A 23,627-nucleotide genomic window follows, 5' to 3' on the forward strand; every position below is an offset into this window, starting at 1 on the left:
ATACAACCCCAGCTAAAAAATTTTGAAAAGGAGGTCGAAGAAGAAATCAGGAATGTTTACAGGGGTGGATGGCATGGTAAATTTAACATGACTAGAGAAGAAAAGGTACTTCTCAAATCCATTCAAGAAAATAGATATCTGAGGGTGATGCAACCCGATAAAGGTGGAGGGGAGGTCTTCATGGACAGTATTTTGCATTCCAGTAAGATGATGGATATGCTTAATGATACCAACAGGTATGTTAGGGTATCCAAGAATGAGATTAACTTAGCATACCGTAAGATTGATTTGGTTTTACAGGACATGCTGAATGACAATTTTATAAATCAGGACACTTTTAAGTATCTCAGTGTGGACAGACCCCATATCCCTGCTATTCTTGGGATACCCAAGGTACATAAAGGTGTGGAGGATCCACCCCTGAGACCCATTGTGGCAGCCAATGGCTCTAAAACCCATCCGTTGGCCAAATTTTTGGATATAAAATTAAAAGATATTTGGGTTGGGGCCAATGGTATACTTAAGGACTCCTGGGAATTTTTGAGAAATATTAATAGCAACATGTATTCAGATTCCTTAATATTTGTAACCCTTGATATTCAGGATTTATTTAATGGGATTCCACATTCTACAGGGTTAGAATGGTTCCAGGATGTCATTCACCAACATGGAAAACTTGACCACAATACTTTTCTGGTTTATATAGAGTTGATGGATTTGGTATTGAAACACAACTTTATATTTTTTGAGGGTGAGTTGTTTAAACAGATCCAGGGAGTGGCCATGGGGGAAAGTTGTGCCCCTACTTATGCCAACATTGTGCTCATGGTTTGGGAAGAGAAGTTTGTGTTCCAGTCTGAATATGCACAATATTGGGTATATTACAAACGTTACCTGGATGATATTTGCATTTTTTGGAAAGGTAGTATGGAAAAGTTAACAGAATTCATAGACTATCTAAACCATACCACTAATTTTTTGAAATTTACTTCCTATATTATACATGACTATATGAACTTTCTGGACGTCATTATTAAAAAAGACATCCTAGGACAGCAGTTTACATCTAATATATATATATATATATAGAAAGGAAACCTTTTCTAACTCATACCTATATTTCACTAGTTCCCATCCGTTTAAACAGAAGAGAAGTATTATCAAGGGACAATTTGTCCGTAGTTGTAGTATGACCTCTTTGGACTCGGACTTCGAAGATGAAAGTCAGAGAGTCAAAGAAATGTTTATATCTAGGAAGTATCCTAACTATTTAATTGATGAGGTTTTGGGGGAAGTAAAGAATGGGAGAAAGGATATATTTGCCACTATTTTGGGAACAGGAGATACAAGTGTGATAGTACCAATAAATGTGCAGGGTACCACACAACAACCAGGGGTGATGTTACCAGGGATGAAATCAAAAAAACCTTGTGAGTAATTATGTGATGTTTTATAATCAGAATACCTCTAGGGTTAAAAATATTATTACTCAACACTGGAGCAGGTTTAGGTGTTATTCAGAGATGGACGCTTTGTTTACCAACACCCTAGGATCAACATATAAAAAAGGCAGGAACCTCAGGGATTTGCTGGAGAATAATGGTTCTATTGTTTCATGTAAGAAATTGGGACCCTACAAATGTGGGGCATGTGCCCAATGCCCATATATACTTAGACAGGATTCTGTACACATCCTGTCAAGAGACTATCAGATTCAGAGTAGTAGTTTTTCCAATTGTAATAATGAAGGCTTGATTTATTTAGCCCTATGTAAAACCTTTGGTGCATTTTACATTGGAAAAACTACTCATAAACTCAGAAGGAGGATTTATGAGCATTTATATGCTATTAGAGTCGAAGATATTAAAAATGCCTTGTTTAAACATACACTGACATGTCCCCAAGCAAAATGGGGCTTCTTTGTTGTGGAGAAGGTGCAATGTGATGTGAGGGGGGCCTGTGGGAAAATAGGATAGAGGTGAGAGAAATTTTTTGGCTGTTGTTATTGGAAGCCAATAGATTCCCAGGGCTGAATGAATACATTTCCATTGCCCCCATTTTAAAAATGAGAGCTGCAAAACTATAAAATAAGTACATATATTATTTTGCAAGTTCCTTTGTTGGTTTTTGATTCAAGTTTATTTATCTGTCCAACACATTGTGATGGTTTTAGTATTTATATATTTATTTTAAAGTTCTTTAAAAAATGTGCATGTTTTTATCTACTTTCATCTGTATTTGTGGCAAGTTGGTAGGTTGTCACGAATATTTTAGTTACAGGATTTAATTGGTGTCAATTAAACAATTGTTTTAACTATTAATTAAATTGGGAGGGGTATATAAGCAGGCACAACCTTCATTCATTTTACATCTGAAGAAGTCTGGTGGACGAAAGCGCTTTGTATTGTGTGGCGTTTATGTGATTAAACCTGCTGCTGCTTACACCTACAGGTTCTTGTTTTATTATTACCTTCTGCCTCTTTGGGTGCCTGTTGTGGTTTTACTGGTTCTTGGTTCTGTGGTACCCTTTCCTTGGAGTTTTTGGATTACACTATAGATCACAGTACTTATTGCACATTCCACTGCTTAAGTCTGATACTACAATGGCAGCTGGTAGTGTTCAGGTGGATGACATCATCAGGCCTTGTAGAAGAGGCCAGTTTGGAAGCCAGCAGCAACTTACAGGGCTAAAAAGTGCATACGCATTGCAGTTTGATAGCTACTGAGGGATTCTTAGTTGTTTTGCAGAAGTACACACACACACACACACACACACACACACACACACACACACACACACACACACACACACACACACACACACACATCTGGAGTGAGATTAGAACCCCTACCTATCTAGTCTTACACAATATAGATCACAGTACATATTGCAAATGCCACAGCTGATGTCTGTTTTGTATATGATTGCAGGCAAACTACTTGTGGATTACACAACCTAGGCTTGTGTTGAACAGCCTCTGTGGTCTGCAGGGTGATATTGCTTCATACTGTTATCTGCATCTAGTATCCTAGCAGTCAGATAACTGTTAGTATCCTAGCTATGTGTCTACAGATACCAGTATGTCCATATGTGTCTGTTTGTACTTGGAAGGGCAAGCCTTATGGCTGGAACAATGTGCCCTGTCCATGCATGTGTACACAGCATTATACATTACACCACCTGCTCATCTGTTGCTGTCTATATGGTGACATATAGCAGCACAGGATTCTGTAGGTAAGTGCATTATGTGCTGCTGATCCTTACCTTGGATCCTGTGAGGAACATTATAGATGTGTGATAGAGCTGATTTACCCACCATTATTAGGGCATGTACGACAATACAGACATTCACACATGTATTTATGTATATAACAGCGATGTATATATAGGGCATGCCTAGTGGAACTGTTAGTACTTATAAAGTGACTCCAGCCCACACCTACCTGTACACCAGTCCGGGCTTTTGTGTGTTACAGACAATGGCATCTCTCCCTGTTTCTGCAGTACTGCACTTCCCTCAAAATGTCCATAGCATTCTCAGCTGTCTGATGTAATTAATATCTGACAGAGGTTCATAATGTTACACCACACACAAACTGACAGTCTGTGATAACAGCAACATAATACTACCTCACATGCAAAAGATGTAGTAACTTCCAGATCTGAACCATCAACACAATCACCCATGCTAAATTCCCTAGTCCACTGTGCCACACAAGCTGTCAGGCAGAGAGGACTCATTCATCACACAATCACCAGCATACATATGTAAGTTGTTATTCCTGCATTCCATGAGACATACAATGTGTGATCAATTTCTGTATTACTGCCCCGGATTGCCTGGCCTGCTGATGTAACAGTGATGACTTAATGTTAAAGCAGTTATATGTGCAAACTGTTGTGCTGAGTGGGGGGAAGAGGGCAACACCACATTTTCTGTTGTGATGGACAGTGGTCCAAATATCATGTGACCCCACTGTTTAACATCTCACTTGACTGATGTGGTGAATATTCCAACCATGAGGCCTAGTGAATATTAAGGAACACATACTAGTAGACTGGGTATCTGTAGTGCCATGTGGATGTTACTTCTGTCCATATGGACCACTGTACTTCCTTGCATACATGCAGCAGATCCATACATACAATACTATATTATAGTAGCCCTTACAAGTAGTGTGTAGGTTAGAGACTTACCTTGCGAATGCAGCAGTTGACCTAACTGTAGTTCAGAGCTGACGCTGTCTGATACAAGTAGTACACAGCCAATGCATGGATAGATGCAGGTTGTGTGGGTTGCTTGGCATTAATTTTAGTATATGTATGTGAGAAGGAGTAAGGTGTAATTCCCTTGGGCCCTAGGTTGTCAGTGAATGTGCTATGTATTGTCTCTTAGCCAAAGCCAGTTTGTACTGGGTACACCAACATCTGCCTACAGGGACATCATCAGGGGATTCCTCCTCTGAGTCCTCCTGTGAGTGTGGCTGTGTTGACCTAGGCACTGGTGGGGGGCTGCGTATCCCTTCCCTGTACTGATCATGTTGCAGCTGTTTCCACAGGATCATATTCTGTAGTATAGCACATACTGTGAACATCTGTGCACATGTGTCTAGAGAGTAAAGCAGGGCTCCACAAGCTATATCGAGGCACCAGAACTGTGATTTCAGAAGCACAGACGCATGCTGTATGATATTCCTTGTTTGTGCATGTGCCTCATTATGGCATTCTTCCATGGGTGTGTGTCCATTTCTGATAGATGTCATCATCCATGGTTCCAGTGAGTAGCCAGCATCCCCCAGTAAATGGCCATGTGGGATGTCCCCCCAGCAAACATCTGGTACAGCTGTGATGCGTGCCAGATATGAGAGTCGTGATAACTACCAGGGCTGCCAGCACATACATTTATGATAATCCCCTGGGTATTGTACACAACTTGGCAGTTGATGGAGTGGCACCCCTTACAATTGATGTAGATTATACCCTCCTGACAGGGTGGTGCCTTGATATGTACATGAGTGCAGTCTATGGCACCCAGTACCTCAGGGTAGTGTGCTACACAGTAGAAGTGTTGTATATTGCTGGCCCACATCTCACTGGTGAGTGGAAAAGAAATGTGCTCACTGGCATGTAGCAGCATGGCATCCAGGAAATGGTGGAGTACCCTGGATGGTGATGCCTGTGAGACACCCATGTTGGTCTTTGGAAAGTACCTGTAGCTAGTATCCTAAGGGCTAATCATACCTTTGTTTCCACTGGGATAGGTTCCCCTCTGTTGGCTCTGGGTCTGAGATGAGGGCGACAGAGCTCAGTGAGTTCTTGTAGTATGTCCCTGTCCACCCTGTAGTGCTCTAGAATCTCTAGCTTGTGTAGCTCCTGGAAGGTTACCATGGGCCTCAGCACTCTTTCTTTCTCTGCCAGTAGCATTGGCTTCAGCATCTAGCACATACAGATGTAGCAGACCTGCAGCAGCCCTTAGAATTACCTCAGTTAAAATTCCCAAGTTTCTACTCCAGTGGTCCAGAGTACTGGGGAAAAATCAGAATGCTGGGTGCATTCATAGTTTATAGAGCTCTGCTGTAGGTGCAGAATGTATGATTGGCCAACTATGATACATTCCACATGCCTACAATATAATTAACATCATTTAATGGCCCTATTTTAGCTTAAACAAGGGTCAAAAGTAATTGAATACATTTTTGTTGTTAGAGATGCTCAGCACAGCAATGTGCCATGCAAACACATCCACTGAAGGTAAATAGTGATTAGAAGTTAGTGGACACACCCCCTGAAAGGCCGCGATCAGCCAGGTGGTGCAGGGTGCAAACAGGCACAGCTAAGCTGAACTGTGCTTAGAAGTCATTGGACACCCCCCTCCGCAATGTCAGCTACATCTTCTGTAAACAGCAACATGGGTCTTAGCTACATGAAGGGGATATGCAGATATGATTACTCCTTTCTGCTATTCAATAACCCCACCTAATTTGCATAGGTATCCATGTTCACAGCCTGGAAACTACACGCTTCATAACCCTACCAAGTTAGCAACAGCACCAATGCACCATTGTGGGGACTCCACACAAGGTCCTGTAATGCATTTCTGTCACAGAAATATTTTCTATAAAGCATGTTTGTACATTGAGATGTACTATTTGCTGTAATATTTTGGGTCACATGGTATAAGAAATAGTGTCTGATGGATCTTGGAGAACAATGTTGTGTTGTGCAGGAGACTAAATGGGAGTTGTTACCACTGAACATTACCAAGATTATCCATGTGTGTTTTGCATGATAATACAAGGGATGAGTCAGACTGGATACTGCAGACAATGTATTAGTAGTAAATATATCTTTAGCAGGTATCAGAGCTACACTCTGATGTGTCTGTGCCTTTAAGTGGGCACAAAAATGACTTTGAAGGCTGAACATGCTTATTATTGAAGTACTCCAGAACTGTAGGCACTTTCTGGTCTCATCAATGAAGAGATCTTTGCATACTTCACACTGATGATCTCCTCTGAGCTGTTACTGCTTACAAAAACTAACCAGATTGCTGACTGGCAGAGATCAGCTGAAAACTTAGTGAAGAAGGGTCACACAATGAAATCCAAGGAGAAAGAATGGGGGGGGTCTAAGTACTCAGCAAATAGTACATCTCAATGTACAAACATGCTTTATAGAAAATATTTCTGTGACAGAAATGCATCACAGGACCTGCATTACCATCTTTATAAATGAACTTAGCACAGTCATACCAGAGGCTACCTGCATTCAATATGCAGATGACTCGACCTTGAGCTGCTCTGCCTCCACCCCAGCAAAACTTACCACAATAACCCAAAGCACCTTCAACAGGGTTGAAAATTGGCTACTAAACCAATGCCTAATAGTAAATCCCAACAAAACTAAGTTACTTCTCTTCACCCCAACATATAGGACCACCTCACCACTGTTCAACATAACAGCTAATAATGGTACCAACATCCCCCCAGCAACCCAAACTAAACTGTTGGGTGTCATGATTGACAACAACCTCAGGTATGATGCACACATCAATCAAACTATAAAAATTACCAATAAAAAATTTGGTAGTCTCTACAGGATCAATTCATTCCTCACCCTGCAAGCTAGAATTGCAATTCCCCGCTCCCATCTCCTATCTACCCTTCTCTATGCCTCCCCTCTCTTCTCCCACCTGAATAAAACCGATCTTAAAAAACTGTCATCATGCTACAACCACATTGCCAGATTTGCAACTGGCTCACCCTACCGTACCCAACACTGCCAGAACCTGAATCTCCTGGGCTGGCTGGAACTACCCCACCTCCTACAGCTCAACCAGCTCAAAGTTGCCCATAAAATCCTCCACCATCTGGACACTACCCCAGCCCTAAGAAACATAATCTGCTCCTACAGCAACAATCGAACACTCCGTTCATCCACCAAACTCCTAGTACTTACGATCAAATCCAACCATGCTGCAGGTGACTCCCTGTTCGCCAACTCTGTGGTAAAAACTGGAACTCACTACCAGCTGACATTACCCTAGAGTCTTCACCAACTATATTTAAACACAAACTTAAAAACCACCTAAAATCACACTGGATATGTCCCTGTACCAACCCGGACTAGCAGCCCACACATCCCCCCACCTCACTCTTAATAAGTGTCCCTGCCCGTCCATCCCTCCTCATTTAACCAAAGAGATCCTTTATGTCCACTCCCTTCTTGATTATTACTCTTTTGACATCCTATGTTTAACTGAAACCTGGTTAAAACCCCTCACTAAAGATACTGAAATCATTCCGCCAGGTTACAACATTCTGAGACTGGACCGTAATACCCGCAAAGGTGGAGGAGTAGCACTCCTATTTAAGTCTGATCTAAATTTATCCTTAGTACCCTATACTCCCCTGGAGAACTCCAAGGCCGAACTCCTTATATCAAAACTACAACTGAACCCAAAAAAAGCCATCTATATTATCTGTATCTATTTACCCCCTGGAAATAACTCCGTAATTATAGAAAACATCCTTAGCTGGGCTTCATCTACCTACCCACAAGAAACTGTAATACTTGGGGACTTTAACCTTGACTGGTTCTCAGTCAATACTAACAACCCACTCTCTTATTAATCTCCATGGCTTTACACAAACAATAAACACCCCGACTAGGATTAACAAACCTAACAACAAAGAAAGTATACTAGATTGGATTCTTGTCAATAAACCACAACTACAATATCAAACGGGCACTCTGCCAGATGATATTAGTGATCACAACTTAATCTATATCATAAGAAAGAAGAACACCACTACTAACGCCCTACCGTCAGAACTTCTCGCAGTAATAAATATTTTAACCCTATCCTATTTAACACTGAACTAAATGCCTGTAACTGGAAACCTCTAGAAACTCTTCCTCTAGAAGAAGCTGTTCAATTTTTTAATACCACATTTTTATCAATCCTTGACAAACATGCACCAAAACGAACTATCAGAGTCAAAACTAAACCTGCCCCCTGGCTATCTAAGGAAACTAGACAAAAATGCTACTCAGAAACAAATCCTGGGTAAAATGGAGAACTAGTAAATCTCCCTCAGATCAAGTGACTTTCAGACACCTAAGAAACAGTACCAAAAAAGCTATTCTTTCTGACAAGAAAACTACTACAGTAACCTCCAACAAGCAAATTATAATAATCCCCAAAAATTCTGGTCTACCTTGAATAGACTTCTCCACCCCGGACAGACTACCACTCCCTCTCCTCTGGGTCCAGTAATAATTCTTCCCATGAAACTGCCAATGCTTTCAACTCCTTCTTTACTAATACTATCAATTCACTGGCCTCCAACCTTCCCATTGACAATTCTAGCATCCCTGATCTTGCATCTTCTAATCAACCAACATTTATAATACAACCCATCTCCACCACCTTCATCCAAAATGCCTCCAAAAACTTAAACCATGTACCCCTTCTGCTGACCAACTTCCATCTGAATTCCTCCAAAAAGCTGCTAAGGAAATAGCCTATCCCATTTCTATCCTTATCAACAGAACTATTAAAGAAGGAACCATACCTGACATCTGGAAAATCTCACACATTATACCGTTACATAAAGGAGGTAACTCCAATGAATACTCTAACTACAGACCTATAGCCCTCCTGTCTCCCCTAGCAAAAATCATGGAAAAATGTGTTCACTACCAGCTAATGAATCACTTAACTAAAAATAACATTCTTACTCCCTGTCAACACGGCTTTAGGCCTTTTCATAGTACCACCACTGCTCTCCTTTCCTTTACTGACTTTATAAACACAAACCACAACAATAATATCCTATCTTCAGCCCTCTTTATCGACCTGTCCAAAGCCTTTGACATGGTCAACCACCCCCTCCTCATAAAAATCCTGGAATCTCTTGCTTTACAACCAAAGGCTATCCATTGGTTCACTTCCTATCTCTCTAACAGAAAACAGGCAGTCCTCTGGGATAACAAACTTTCCTCTCTTCTCCCAATTTCTCTTGGTGTCCCTCAAGGCTCTATTCTTGGACCCCTCCTTTTCTCCCTTTTTATAAATGACCTACAAGTAGCTATTTCCCAAGCTAGCTGTATACAATATGCAGACGACTCCACTCTTATTTGCTCAAATCCATACCTGAGCTTCAAACTATTACTCAAAATGTTTTCCACAAAGTAGAAGCATGGTTCTTAAAACGCTGCCTACTTTTAAATGCTAAAACAAAACTCCTCCTCTTTAAACCTACTACTAGGTCCCCCACATTAGACTTCTCCATCTTATCTATTAATGGCACCCTCATATCAGCCGACTCTACTACCAAACTACTAGGTGTCATGATTGATAACAACCTTACCTATGATTGCCACATTAATAATACCATTAAAACTGTAAACAAAAAATTGGGCTCCCTCTACAGAATTAAAACATTCTTAACCCCACAGCAAAAGTTACCCTTGCCCACTCTCACCTTATTTCAACTCTTCTCTATGCCTCATCAATTTTCACTAACCTGAAGAAAACAATCTCTCTAAACTGACTAACACATATAATAGCATTGCCAGATTTGCAACTGGCACTCCTTTCAGAACTCACCACTGTCTGAACCTTCAGAAACTTCACTGGCTAGAACTAGAAAATATGTTGCTTCTTTCCCAACTTTCCTTTGTCCATAAAGCCTTCTATCAACCTAACAACACTCCTGCACTTTCCAAACTTCTGACCCCTTACTCTAACCTGAATTCACTTCGCTCCTCAAGCAAACTCCTAGTAACATTAACTAAATCCAACAATCTTGCTGGTGACTCCCTTTTCTCTAACGCCATTGGGAAACGCTGTAATCAACTTCCTATTGAACTTACTTCTATGCCTACCCCTGCTTTGTTCAAACAAAAACTAAGAATTTATCTTAAAAATCAGTGGATATGTCCATGCTTTAACCCCGACTAAACTCTAACTCACACTAATTTCCTCTACCTATCCCTCTCACTCTCTATTTACCTTCTTTCTATGTGCATGTATTACTTCCATTACTTTGTATGAGTTACCTCTCTGTAATATTCCTTCTCCTCTTTCAGGTTTTCATCTCGATCTATCATAATCTATTTCTATTTCTCAGTATAAAGTAGTAATACTGTAACCTAGTAAATTATCTAACCTATCTCTCCTGCGAAGTCTCATATTGTACTCTTGTGTATATACATTCTGAAATATATTTTAAGCAAATGTTTCCTTTTATCGCATAATTCTGTATATGTTTTCTTTAACTTGTTAAGTTGTAGTTAGTGGAGCTTTTCTCCTCGGGCCTCCACTGAAAATGGACATGTATCCAGTTGGACTAGCCCGGTTAACAAATGTAAAATAAAATAAAAATAAATGTCAGCTACTCTAGTTATTGTTTGTGTAAATAAAATTTCTTAAACCCAAGGTAATATATTATCTTTAACTATTACTTTAAATTGAAAAGTATGCTGTAGGCCTCATGGATGGATGGATGTACTATGCCTACAATCAGCCTGTATGTAACCTCAATTATTAGATTATCTATTTTGTAATCGTTCCTAGTATTTGTAATTTGTAAATTATATATGTAATTTGGAGCTTTTCTCCCCGGGACTCCACTGAAAATGGACACGTATCCAGCCGGACCATCCCGGTTAACAAATGTAAAATAAAATAAAAATAAATAAATAAACAAAGTAAAGTGATTAACAGATATGGGAGTGATAGGGCTGATAACAGAACAGTGCCAGTGGTAGGCTTTAGTTCTGTACTGGCATAAAAATCAGAGTAAGTTAAAGAAAGAGGGATTTCTTCAACAGAAAATGAGTTTGAGGTGTCAGACGTATGAGACAAGAAGGTTGCATATGTGATGAGAATGCAAGTGGATACAGAGATCATGGAAGACATGGCTTCTGCAAGGCAATTAGTAGGAAGAAATTTGCAAAGGATCACAGACTGTAATTGTCTGGCACCGAATTGGAGAAGAAGGACTGAGAGACCGAGGAATGGCTGGATGTTTATTGAAGATGGGTTAACGTGCCATTTAACTAGGGGCTGGAAAAGTGAGGTGGTAGAGTGGGTAATGTCAGTTTAGTTAGACTATATCAAAGGAATTAAAGAGCAATAGCTGAAGGAGAAAATCAAGAAGCTTTAGTTGGTCTATGAGTTATAAAGGCTGGTACAGATGCATTTACAGAAAAATGAAACTGGTAGAGAACAGCAGTGACAGGGAGAGCACATAGAAATTAGCACAGAGTGCACTCTATTCCTCATAAGTATGTAATTAACTTGAAAAGTGAATTGTAATAATGGATGCAAAGTTGAGACGAAAGAAATATTTGTGAAATTAATCTGTGTATGGTACCCGTGTTTTTCTCTGTAATAATAATAATAATAGTAATACAATATGCAACATTAAAAAAGAAGGCTGCTGAAAGTCTGGATTTACATGCAGTTCACTGCATTGACACAGGATCCTAGTATTAAACTGTGCGTATATTGACTGAATTCCCAAATACAGCAATAAATGTTAATGGATTACAGATAACAGTTGTGAAAGACACATTTCTGAAAATTATTTCATCATATCCACACTAACAAAAAAGAAAAAAATCACAAATCTTTTAAGGCAAAAACAGCCCTGTTGTAAGAAACATTATTGGGGGGTGTAGATCTCTGTGTGCATTGTACCTAGCCAGCCACTGTAGCTAGATCGTGTGTGCATATAAGTTACTGAGCACATGCAAGATGAGTGTCATTTTGTATAGTCAGTCAGAGTGAATGCAGGCATGGGTGGAGATGCACATGCAAGTGTGTCTGAAGTAATGAGTCAGTTATTTAGCTTAAATATATGTTCCAGTTACAGCTCCTGATGTGCTTATGTACAATAAAGAACTGGAACCCATCACAGTGCCTCAGTGTCTCATCTGAATACACGAGACATGTGATGTGGTGTCAGAATGAGATCAGAAGTTAAGCAACTTGCAAACCATGAGGTCTGCAGTTAAAAGTGGGGGTATATACTGATCTACTTTGTTTGTTCAAAAATACGTTACATCAAACAAACAAAGTAGATGCTCACTTCAGCGAAAGTGCACATTTGCTGAAGCCTAGTCACCAGATCGGCTGACTAAAAAAAAAAAAAACACAGAAGGCATGTTTTGCAGGGGGCAATCCCCCCTGCACCCCCCTACTTAAATATATCAACTCTAAGATCGTACTACAGTGAGGAACAGGGATTATTCCTATTCCACACTGTATTGTGATCTCTGTATTTCGTTTTCGAAGTTTTGGTACTTCGAACAACTGGGCTCGACCAAGTGGGTTTCAAAATACTGAAACTTCGTACAAACTAAGTAAACACTGTATATACAGGAGCCAACTTGCAAACAGGTCAGTGGTTATTCAAAGATACTTAAACTTGTTGAAATGATTTTTCAGTCACCACTTATTTGGTGAAACATTCAAAACATTTAAAATAATTACTGAGATAAAACACATGTCGAAATTACTTGTAGCAAACCTTAAGCTCAATGGCTATACTACTATTACTGTCATATCTACCTACATTCTACCAGGGGCCAACATTCCCTTATTGAAAAGCATTCTGTCCTACCTCTCCCACAACATCCCTAATGAAATCATACTCCTTGGGGATGTGAACATAAGCTGGGAAACACTCACCAGTCCTAACTCAACATACCATATAAATCTATATGGCTTTTCACAACTTATCTCCCAGCCTACTCACACCAATAACACTCATTCTACCAGTACACTCATTGACTGGATTCTTGTCTCAAATCCCTCTAAATACCATAGTCCTGAAACACTCTCTGACTCCCTGAGTGACCACTCTCCAATAAAGGTACTTAGACATACCTCCTACTTATCTAAACCACATAGATACATAACCTGTCGTAAATTATCCAAATTCAACCCAGAAAGTTTTAATAATCTCTTACTCAGAATAAATTGGAACTTCCTCACCCAGCTCCCACTTGGTGAAGCAGTTCAAGCTTTTAACTCAACCTTCCTAAATATTTTAAACTCACTAGCCCCATTACGGAAAGTAAGGATAAGAGCTACTATATCCCCTTGGCTATCTAAGAATACTCACACTCTCATGACAGCCAGAGACCGAGCCTGGAAAACTTGGACCCAAACTAAACTACCAGCAGATCTGCAAAAGTATAAAGAACTGAGAAATAAGACAGAAAAATGTATTGATAACGATAAAAAAGACGTCTACTATAACCCTCCAGCTGCCCTAAAATCAGATCCAAAAAGTCTGGAATGCCATAAACCATATACTTCATCCTGGTAATCCTACTTCACCAAATCCATCTCCTGACAAATCTCCCAAAAAGACTGCTAACTCCTTCAACGCCTATTTCATTCAGTCAATAGCCAAACTTTTCAATCCTAACCTAAAATACTCCAGTAACAATGTTCCAAATTGCTTGGAACCTCCACCCACAGCCAACTCTGCAAACTTTTTTTTCCTTAAAGCAGTTCCTACTGCTTACATCAAAACCCTCCTTTCCAAACTAAAACCATGCTCTGTTTCTGTTGACAGTATCCCATCTTACTTTCTCCAGATAGCTGCTTCCTCTGTTGCTTTGCCAAAATCTATTTTAATTAACCATTCCATCTCTGAAGCTAAAGTACCTGCTATCTGGAAACAATTCTACACCATACCTATTCATAAAGGTGGCAATTCCACAGAACTCTCAAACTTCAGACCAATAGCTATCCTCTCCCTTCTGTCTAAAGTCTTAGAAAAATGCATACATACACAAGTAATGTAATATCTTATACAGGGTACACTTCTCACTACCACGCAGCACAGTTTCCGACCCAAACATAGTACCATTACAGCTCTACTTTCCTTTCTCAACACCATTTCTATAGCTAGAGATAATCATAAACTTATCTCATGCTTATTCCATGACCTCTCAAAAGCCTTCAACACTGTCTCACATCCTCTGCTACTGAATAAACTCTCTGGTCTCAGCTTCTCTATTACAACATAGGTTCATAGGTTCATAGGTTGATACTAGGCTATCGGCCCTAGGGCCTATACAAGCCTAGCCATAACAATTCCCTAGCTATTTCTTCCCACACTATTTACTTCCCTGGACCCCTGTCTAGCAGGGCAACTGATGTGGTCCCTGGGGTGAATTTCCTTTCTCCCATCCAATCATCAAAGTTCCTTTTGAAGAGGGCCAAGGAGGCGCTCTGCTTGACATGTATGGGCAGTCTATTCCAGAGTTTGGAGAGTCTCTGAGTCAGGAACCTATCCCTCCAGCATGTTTTGTTTATTGTGATGACAAGGTTTAGATCCCTGGAGCATGTGGCTCTGAGGGATTGGGATTTCTTTAAGTGTAGCATGTCCAGCAGCTCTGGGTTTGACATGGCCTTGTATGTTAAGCAGAGATTGCCTCTGAGTAGATGATATGCGACAGAATATAGCTAGAGTTTTTTAACACGATCAGCATAGGCATGGTTCTCCAGCTATCTCACTGACCGACAGCAATCAGTAAGATGGCACTCCTCACTATCATCTCCCCTTCCAGTGAAAATGGGTGTTCCCCAAGGATCCATCCTTGGACCACTACATTTCAATATCTTCACCAACTCACTCTACTCCTCCTGTCCACAATCCTCATTAGTCCAATATGCAGGCGACTCCACAGTTATCACCATTGCTAACTCACCCTCTGAACTTTTAACAGCTACCCAGTCTTCTTTCAACTCTGTTGAAGACTGGCTCACCAATAATCAGTTCATCCTTAACCCCCCCCAAAAAACAAACTCTTACTCTTTCTCCTCAAAACTGTTACTCATATCAAATCTACTTTTCAAATAAAATTGCTAAATCACACTTTCATGGTTGCTGACTCTAGTACTAAACTCCTTGGTGTAACCATTGATGATCAGCTAAAATTCAACCTCCATATAAATAACTCTATCAGGAAAACCCATCAAAAACTAGGACTTCTCTACAGAAATAAAAAATTCCTAACCCCTGAATCTAGAACCACGATCACACATACTTATCTTTTGCCATGCCTAACATATTGCTCCCAAATACTCACAAATCTTAACTCCACCTTACTTAGCAAACTCGAATCAACCTATAACAAAATAACCAGATTTGCTGCACAACAAACCTACAAATCTCACCACTGTATCTCTCTCAAACATCTAAACTGGCTCGAGCTACCACACCTCCTACTCCTCTCTCAGCTCCAAATTATACACTCCATTATTTATTCACCATCCTACTGTCCAGCACTAGGCACCATAATCACCCACTATGTCCCATCCAGACTACTCAGGAGCTCCACCCAAGACCTTTTACAAATTTACAAGCCCAAGTCCAAAATAGGAGCCATTACGTACAGCTACCATCCTGCTATTGTTTGGAACAAACTCCCACAAGAAATTAGATCACTTTCACATCCTAAAGTATTCAAACTAGTCACTAAAGAGTACTTAAAAAGTCACTGGATTTGTGCCTATTCTCAGCCTCCTTGAATATACCTTCACTAAATAAAAAACCTAACTTCCTCTGTCTTACCATCATTTCTTCTCCTCTATACCAAAACTTTTACAACTTAAACTAGTCTAGTTCATCATTTTTTACCTAACACTATCTCCCTTCCTTCTGCTGCAGTATTCTTCATAGCATTTTTATAGATAATTGTAACTGCTTATATATGATAACTGTTTTATTGAGTTCATATTAAAAACATGAACGTTTACTTACCGGAACACCTAAACACCAACACATATTCCGCGAACCACAAATACACCGAATGCCCTAAACCGCAAAATTCAAAAGCTCAAAATGTCATACTTGTCCCATCCCACCACCCACTACATACTACCTACACAAACTAAATAAACCACATACATACACTAACCTAAACCCTACTTCTAACCCTAAACTAAACCCTACTTCTAACCCTACACTAAATCTTGCATATACCACCATGTATGCATTTAACTTAACCCGCACCCTAACCCTAAGGTCCATAACTATCGCACACTTACCTTAAAAAGCTGTACCCAAACAAACTAAATAATCCATACACATACACTTAATAAAACCCTACTTCTAACCCTACACTAAATCTAACATACATTGCCATCTATGCACTTACCTTAACCCACACCCTAACCCTAAGGCCTGTACGTATCGCACACTTACCTTACGGAGCTATACCGCAGAAGGGCCAATCATGACGATTTGACGTTTCGGATTTTGCGCTTCAGGATGATCGACATTTTCGCGGTTCGATGAAGACCTGTCGGTGTTTAGGTGTTTGGGTAAGTAAACATTTGTGTTTTTAATATGTACCCATTTTATTATGAATGATTATAATGTTAACTGTGTTTGTAACAGTTATATTTTTTGTAACAATGTTTTAGAGATTTTCTCCCTGGGCCTCTGCTGCAAAAGGGCTTTTGCTCAGTCAGACAATCCTAGTTAACAAATGTAAAATAAAGAAAAATAAAGAAATAAATAAAAATTGTGACATACTGATAAAAGTATTGAAAATAAATACAAAAGTGTTCAAAATAATTTCTGAAGTGTTTAAAATGTATGAAAAGACTAAAACAACCACGTTTTCATAATGTACTTCTTTTTTCACATTAACTGAAACTTTTTGAAGTATCCAAAATGTCCTGAGTGCTCATAGTGTTTGCAGTGTTAAAGTTAAGCCTTTTCAGAATGATTGTTCTACATTTGAGCATAATTACAAGTACCTGGTCTATGGTTATATTTAAACAAATTTTCTTATTATAGCAGAAGGATTTCATAGACCTGGAATGCTGGTGTTTGATAATAATATTCCTGAGAATTGGCGAGTGTTTGACCAAGAGTATGATATTTTCGGGTTCCTATTACCAGATCGCAGACGCAGTTTGTCGAATGCATCTTGATTGAACCGAAAAGAGCGAAAAGGCAAAATAGTGAAGAGCTTTTCAGCTAATTGTTTCCCTGGGAAAGAATTTGCTTGGCCGCTTTCATTACTTTGCCATTTTCGGCACTGTAGTGCGATCTCGGAGTTGGTATATTTAAGTAGGGGTGTGTGGAGGGCACAGCCCCTCCACGTCGGGGAGTGTATGTAATGTTTAAAATTTTTTTTAGTTTGGAACAGCGATTTTTTTCCCTTAGAAAAAAATTGCTGTTCTGAGGTTTCGACGTTGCAAGCTATCGCTTACATTGGGTCGATTATTTATTGTTTGCTTTTGTAATATATATATATAATATAGACCCATATTTTCATACAGGGTGCTTTTCTGATAAAGGTACATGTGCAAGAGGACTTATAGTTCTTTATTTAGCTGGCTCAGAAGCCATTGAGAGGAAATGCTCATTTGTGATACAGGCTGAAATGCGGGAAGACCCTGAGTGCTTAAAACATAAATTTAGAGAAATGTGTAACTCTCAAATGAATATTATAATGGAAAGGGCACATATTTTATATGAGAATTCAAAAGCCTGGTGAAACTATACCAGCATATATCACAGACTTAAGAAATAAAGCTTAAAACATGCAGATTTGGTGATCTAAGAAATGAGTTGATAGAAGAGCATCTTGTATGTGCTGTTAATAATTGTGCAGTGAGGAAGATTTTGCTTTGAGACAGTGATTTAATATTAAGTAAAGCCACTGAGATTTGTCAAATATATGAGCTTATAGGAAAGCATGTGAATATGCTTATGAATAAGAAAAATGTGCATGCCAGTATGAATGCTGATAGTGTACAACATGAAGCTAAGAAGAAAAAGAAATACAAACTGAAGGGTGTGGCAGTACCCAACCTTAACTATAAACTGAATGGGGCCACAACTCCCAGCCTTATTGCTAACTGTTGTAATTGTGGAGGCAGTCATGAACCTAAATGATAGAAGTGTTTAGCTTTTGGTCAGCAGTGTCATAAATATAAAAAGAGAATTTCAAAAGGTTGTGCAAATCTAATGTGACATATATTTTATTAAAACAGAGCATCCAGAGAAGGAAGTAGATCAGATAGAAAGCCGTGAACAAACTTATTATGTTGATGGGGTCTCTGTGACTAATGAAATAGTTAACACAGTAGATTATCAGTTGGTAGCAAAGAGTGAAATATTTTGTACTGTTTGGATTAATGGGAAACCTGCAGAGCTTAAAGTAGATGCTGGATCCAAGTGCAGTGTTATATCAGCACAAATGTTTGCCAGAGTAAAAGCTGGTGAGAAACCTGATTCAGCAAAGTGTGCAAAACTAGTTACATATGGTGGTGAGGAGATTCAAACTGATGGCGCAGTAGATCTCACATGCCATTCTGTGGGAACAACTATGACTTGCAGTTTTGCAAAGTCAAAAGACATGTGCAGTCATTGTTAGGCCTCAAAGACAGTTTGAGAATGGGACTGATTTAATTTAATAAAGATGTCCACCATATAAGTCTGCTCAACCATGATAGTTTTACACAGAATATTTTTAGTGAATATGCTGATAGTTTCAAAGATGAACTTGGCAAACTTCCAGTCAGATATTCAATGAAGTTAAACCATGAAGTAAACCCAGTTGTCAGACCAGCAAGGAAGGTTCCAGTAGCAATGCAAAGCAAAGTAACAGCAGAGGTTGACAAAATGGTAAATTTGGGTGTCCTTACTCCAGTAAAAGAACCGTCTGAATGGGTATCTACCATGGTAGTAGCTCATAAGAAAAGCTCAGATGATATATATCATATATTGATCCGAGAGATGTAAACAAAGCACTTAAACATCCTCATCATCCAATGTGCACAGGAGAAGAAGTAGCCGCTCTCATGACAAATGCCACCGTTTTTTTCTGTCTTCGATGCAAAAAGTTCATTTTGCAAATTTCACTGGATTACAACTCTTCATTGTTAAACACTTTCAGTATACCATTTGGTAGGTACAGATTTTTGAAAATGCCAATTTGGATAAATTCTGCCAGTGAAGTCTTTGAATGTGTGATGGATCAAAATTTTTCAGGTTATCTATGTGTTATTTTTGCAGACAACATTTTTGTAGAGGGCAACGGTGAAGTCAAACATGATAAAAACCTTAAGAAAGTTCTAGACCATGCACAGGAAGTCAATCTTAAACTTAATCTTCAGGAATGTTAATTCAAGCTGAAATAAGTTACTTATGTGGATCATTTGTTTACCTGTTCTGGCTTACAACCACAGGATCATAGGATAATAGGAGAGTATTAGGCATTTGAGCCGGAGGTCATTTCAAGCCTAGCCATTTCAGCCCAATGTAATGCTGTAGACGTTCTAGTCAATATATCCAAGGCTTCATGGGTGTTGTCTAACTAAGATCAAATCTGTCTAAGTAAGCAACAATTCTTGAGATGCCAGTATCAAAAAATGTAAGATCTTTACAAAGTTTTCTTGGTATGATCAACTATATAGGAAAGTTCATCCCAGACCTGAGTGAGCTTTAAGCACCCTTACTTGAGTTGACATGCAAAAATGTAAACTGGTCCTGGTTGGAACAACAATAAAAAGCATTTGATGTTCTGAAACAGAAAATTGCCAGTCCACCCACATTGAGATATTATGATGTTCACAAGTCTGTAACTCTTTCATGTGATGCTTCAAAGCATGGTCTTGGCACAGCATGTCTTCAAGAAGGTATACCAGTAGCCTATGCATCCAGAACCTTAACCCAAACTGAAATGCATTATGCACAGATTTAAAAAGAGCTTTTGTCTGTAGTGTTCGCATGTTCGAAGTTCCATGATTATATTTATGGTAAACCTGTTCAAATAGAGACTGATAACCAACCTCTAGTGACAATTCTGAAAAAGCCAATACATACAGCCTCAGCACACTTGCAACTCATGACATTAAAATTGCAAAAGTACAATTTCAATATTGCCTATACAAAAGGAAAATTTTTATACATTGCTGATGCTTTGTCAAGACCACCCAGACAAACAACGGAACAGCATGATAATAAGAAAGCAGACTTTGATGTCATGGAAGTCAGAAAATTTTCCTTATCACATCTTGAAGAACTTAGAAATCACACAGCTTCAGATCAAATTCTCCAGAAGCTGAAACAAGTTATCAATCAAGGATGTTCAGCATGACAAACCAGTTTACCACTTGACATACTGAAGTATTTTCCTTACAGAGATGAGCTTCTGATGGAAGATGGAATCATGAAATGTCCTAAAGAGGTAATTCCTTCAGCATTACAGCAAGAATATATCAAAATTTTGCATCGTGGTCACCCGAGTACTGATTCAGCCAAAAGAAGGACAACATGCAAAGTATTTTGGCCTTCTAGGTAAAGAAATATAGGAAGAAAACTCTAGCATGTTCCATTTACAATAGTACTAGATCATACCAACAAAAAGAACCACTTCAGCTAAACCAGATTCTTGAACTACTACGGTTGACAGTTGCTACTGATATTTTCGAATGGAATGGTCAGCATTACTTAGTGTTAGCAGACTCTTATTCAAATTGGTTTGAAATTGACCTTCTTTCTAACTTAGTGTCCAGCATTGTCATTATGAAATTGAAGAGACATTTTTCAGTTCATGGTAGTCTTCACAAAGCCATATCTGACAATGATGCACGGTTTATAAGCCAGAAGTACAAGAATTTTGCTGAGTCTTGGGAATTTGTCCATGTCACTAGTAGTCTTGAGTACCCACAGTCCAATGGATTAGCTGAGTGTGCAGCTCAAAGTGTAAAATGTTTGTTGGAGAAATCCAGGAAAGATGGTACTGATGTTTTTCTCAATCTACTTAGTCTCAGAAGCATTCCTTGAGATAATTTGCTTGGTTCACCTGGTTAGAGATTTATGTCCACTCAGACTAGAATAACTCTTCCAATCAGTAAACAGTTATTGATTCCAAATGCAAAGAACAACAGAATGGTCAAGACAACACTTTTGAAAAACACCAGTCACAAAAGTTGTACTACAATAAATCCAGCAAACCTCTTAGACCATCAATACAAGGAGAGATTGTGAGACTGCAAACATCTAAATTATATGACTGAGTGGGAATTGTCAAAAATATTTATGAAGAACCAAAATCTTACACTGTAATCTGATGGAATGGATTTCAGAAGGAATCAAAGACACATACTACTGGTCTCTGAACCAGTGATGCAGCAGATTGCCTGTGCCAGAGACTCTATTTTTTAGAGTGATTCTACACTTGTTCGAATCCCAGAGGACAGTGTACTATCTTCAAGTAATCCTGATGTAATCCCTGAAGTTCCAGTTGTAAAGGAATCCCCAGAGACTGTCCCTGTTGCTAAGCCCAGTCAATATTTTTATGTGACCAGATCAGGTAGAATTTCCAGACCCAATCCGAAATTCACAGTGACTTGGACTTGAATTAATTTGTTGTTAATTGTCGCTGTGATGTCTAGCTTGTAAAATATTTTGAGCTGTTATTGCACGTCAAACAAATCAAAGAGGGAGGATGTAGATCATTGTGTGTGTTGTACCTAGTCGGCTGTAGCTAGGTAGCACATGCATATAAGTTACTGAGCACGTGCAAGATCAGTGCCATTTTGTATAGTAAGTCAGAGTGAATGCAAGCATGAATGGAGATGCACATGCGATTCTGTTTGAAGTAATGAGTCAGTCAGTTCCAGTTACAGATTCTGATGCGTTTATGTACAATAAACAACTTGAACCCATCACCGTGCCTAAGTGTCCTATTTGAATACATGAGACATGTGACAGGGGGGTTGGGAAAGGTTAGCACAGCTGCCCACACCCACACTCTCTGAACTATTCACCTATACTCATTCTTTTTATAATTGCCTCAGAGGTAAATGTGCCTAGCAGTTTAAATGGCATCACACCTTTGTCAGACTACAGTCTATGCATTTCATCATGCTTGGTTCTGGTCTCACTACTTAACTTGTGATAAAAGCAGGCTTAGAAACCTGCTCTTTAATATAACATACCCATTTAATGTGGACCCAGCTCAAACTATTAGATCTCAGCATTACTAGAGATAATTCCCATAACACATTGAAATCTGTAAATCAGTTCTCCTCTTAATTCTTAGTACTTTAAGAAATGCACCCTTGCAATAATAGTAATATGCTTACAATTACATTTCAACTCTGTAAAACTGAGTATGCATTTGTAAGTACTGAGGCAATTCACAACGATACAGAGGAAGTACTGAAATGCAGAATAAAGACCCTTCTCTGCCAAGAGCTGGTTCAAAAGTATAAGTGGTTATCTAATAAAAAGAATTGTGCATTCTAAATCTCTAATGACAGTGCACGTCTGCATGTAAGAGCAGGTGTACAATTAGAAATCTAATTACCTTAAACATGAAGCTTAATGTAGCTTTTTATAAAACGAGAAAAAGAATACTAAGCTGATTATTTGTACCCCACGAGAGTAAAGCATTTAACAAATAAGCAGACCAGAAACATAATCTTGAATACACAGACCTGTTGTTTAAGTGCAGTGTGTCACTCTGACAGCACATGGGCAGTAGTCTAACACATTGTTACAGCATCCAGCTCTATATTAAAACTGCTTAACAGATGCCTTGTCATGTCTTGCTGTGCACTGGAAAGGTCAAGTGCAACAGATTTAGTGCATCCTATGCTACACCTCAGTTTTACAGGGCAGCTCCAACAGTCTCATGCCTGGGGCAGCATACCATTAGAGATGTTGGCATCATGACATCTGTGGAAGAACAAGATAAGGTCAGCTTCCTTTTCAAATAGCATAAGGTTATTGTTTACACTACACTAAATACAATAATATACTAAATGTATTGTTTACACTACACTAAATACAAAAGTATACTAAAGGTATTATTTACACTACACTAAATACAATAGTATACTAAAGGTATTGTTTACACTACACTAAATACAATAGTATTCTAAAGGTATTGTTTACACTACACTAAATACAATAGCATACTAAAGGCATTGTTTGCACTGCACATTATGATGATATTGCTGCCTGATCAGAAAGTGCCTTAAGATGTTATGACCTGGCTGTCCCTTGTAGTTAGTTTTAAATTTTGATTATAGGTTAGAGCAATTATATGCCAACTTAGCCAT

This window comes from Protopterus annectens, chromosome 8.part0, assembly GCF_019279795.1.
Source record: "Protopterus annectens isolate FY-2018-M chromosome 8.part0, PAN1.0, whole genome shotgun sequence".
NCBI lineage: Eukaryota > Metazoa > Chordata > Ceratodontiformes > Protopteridae > Protopterus > Protopterus annectens.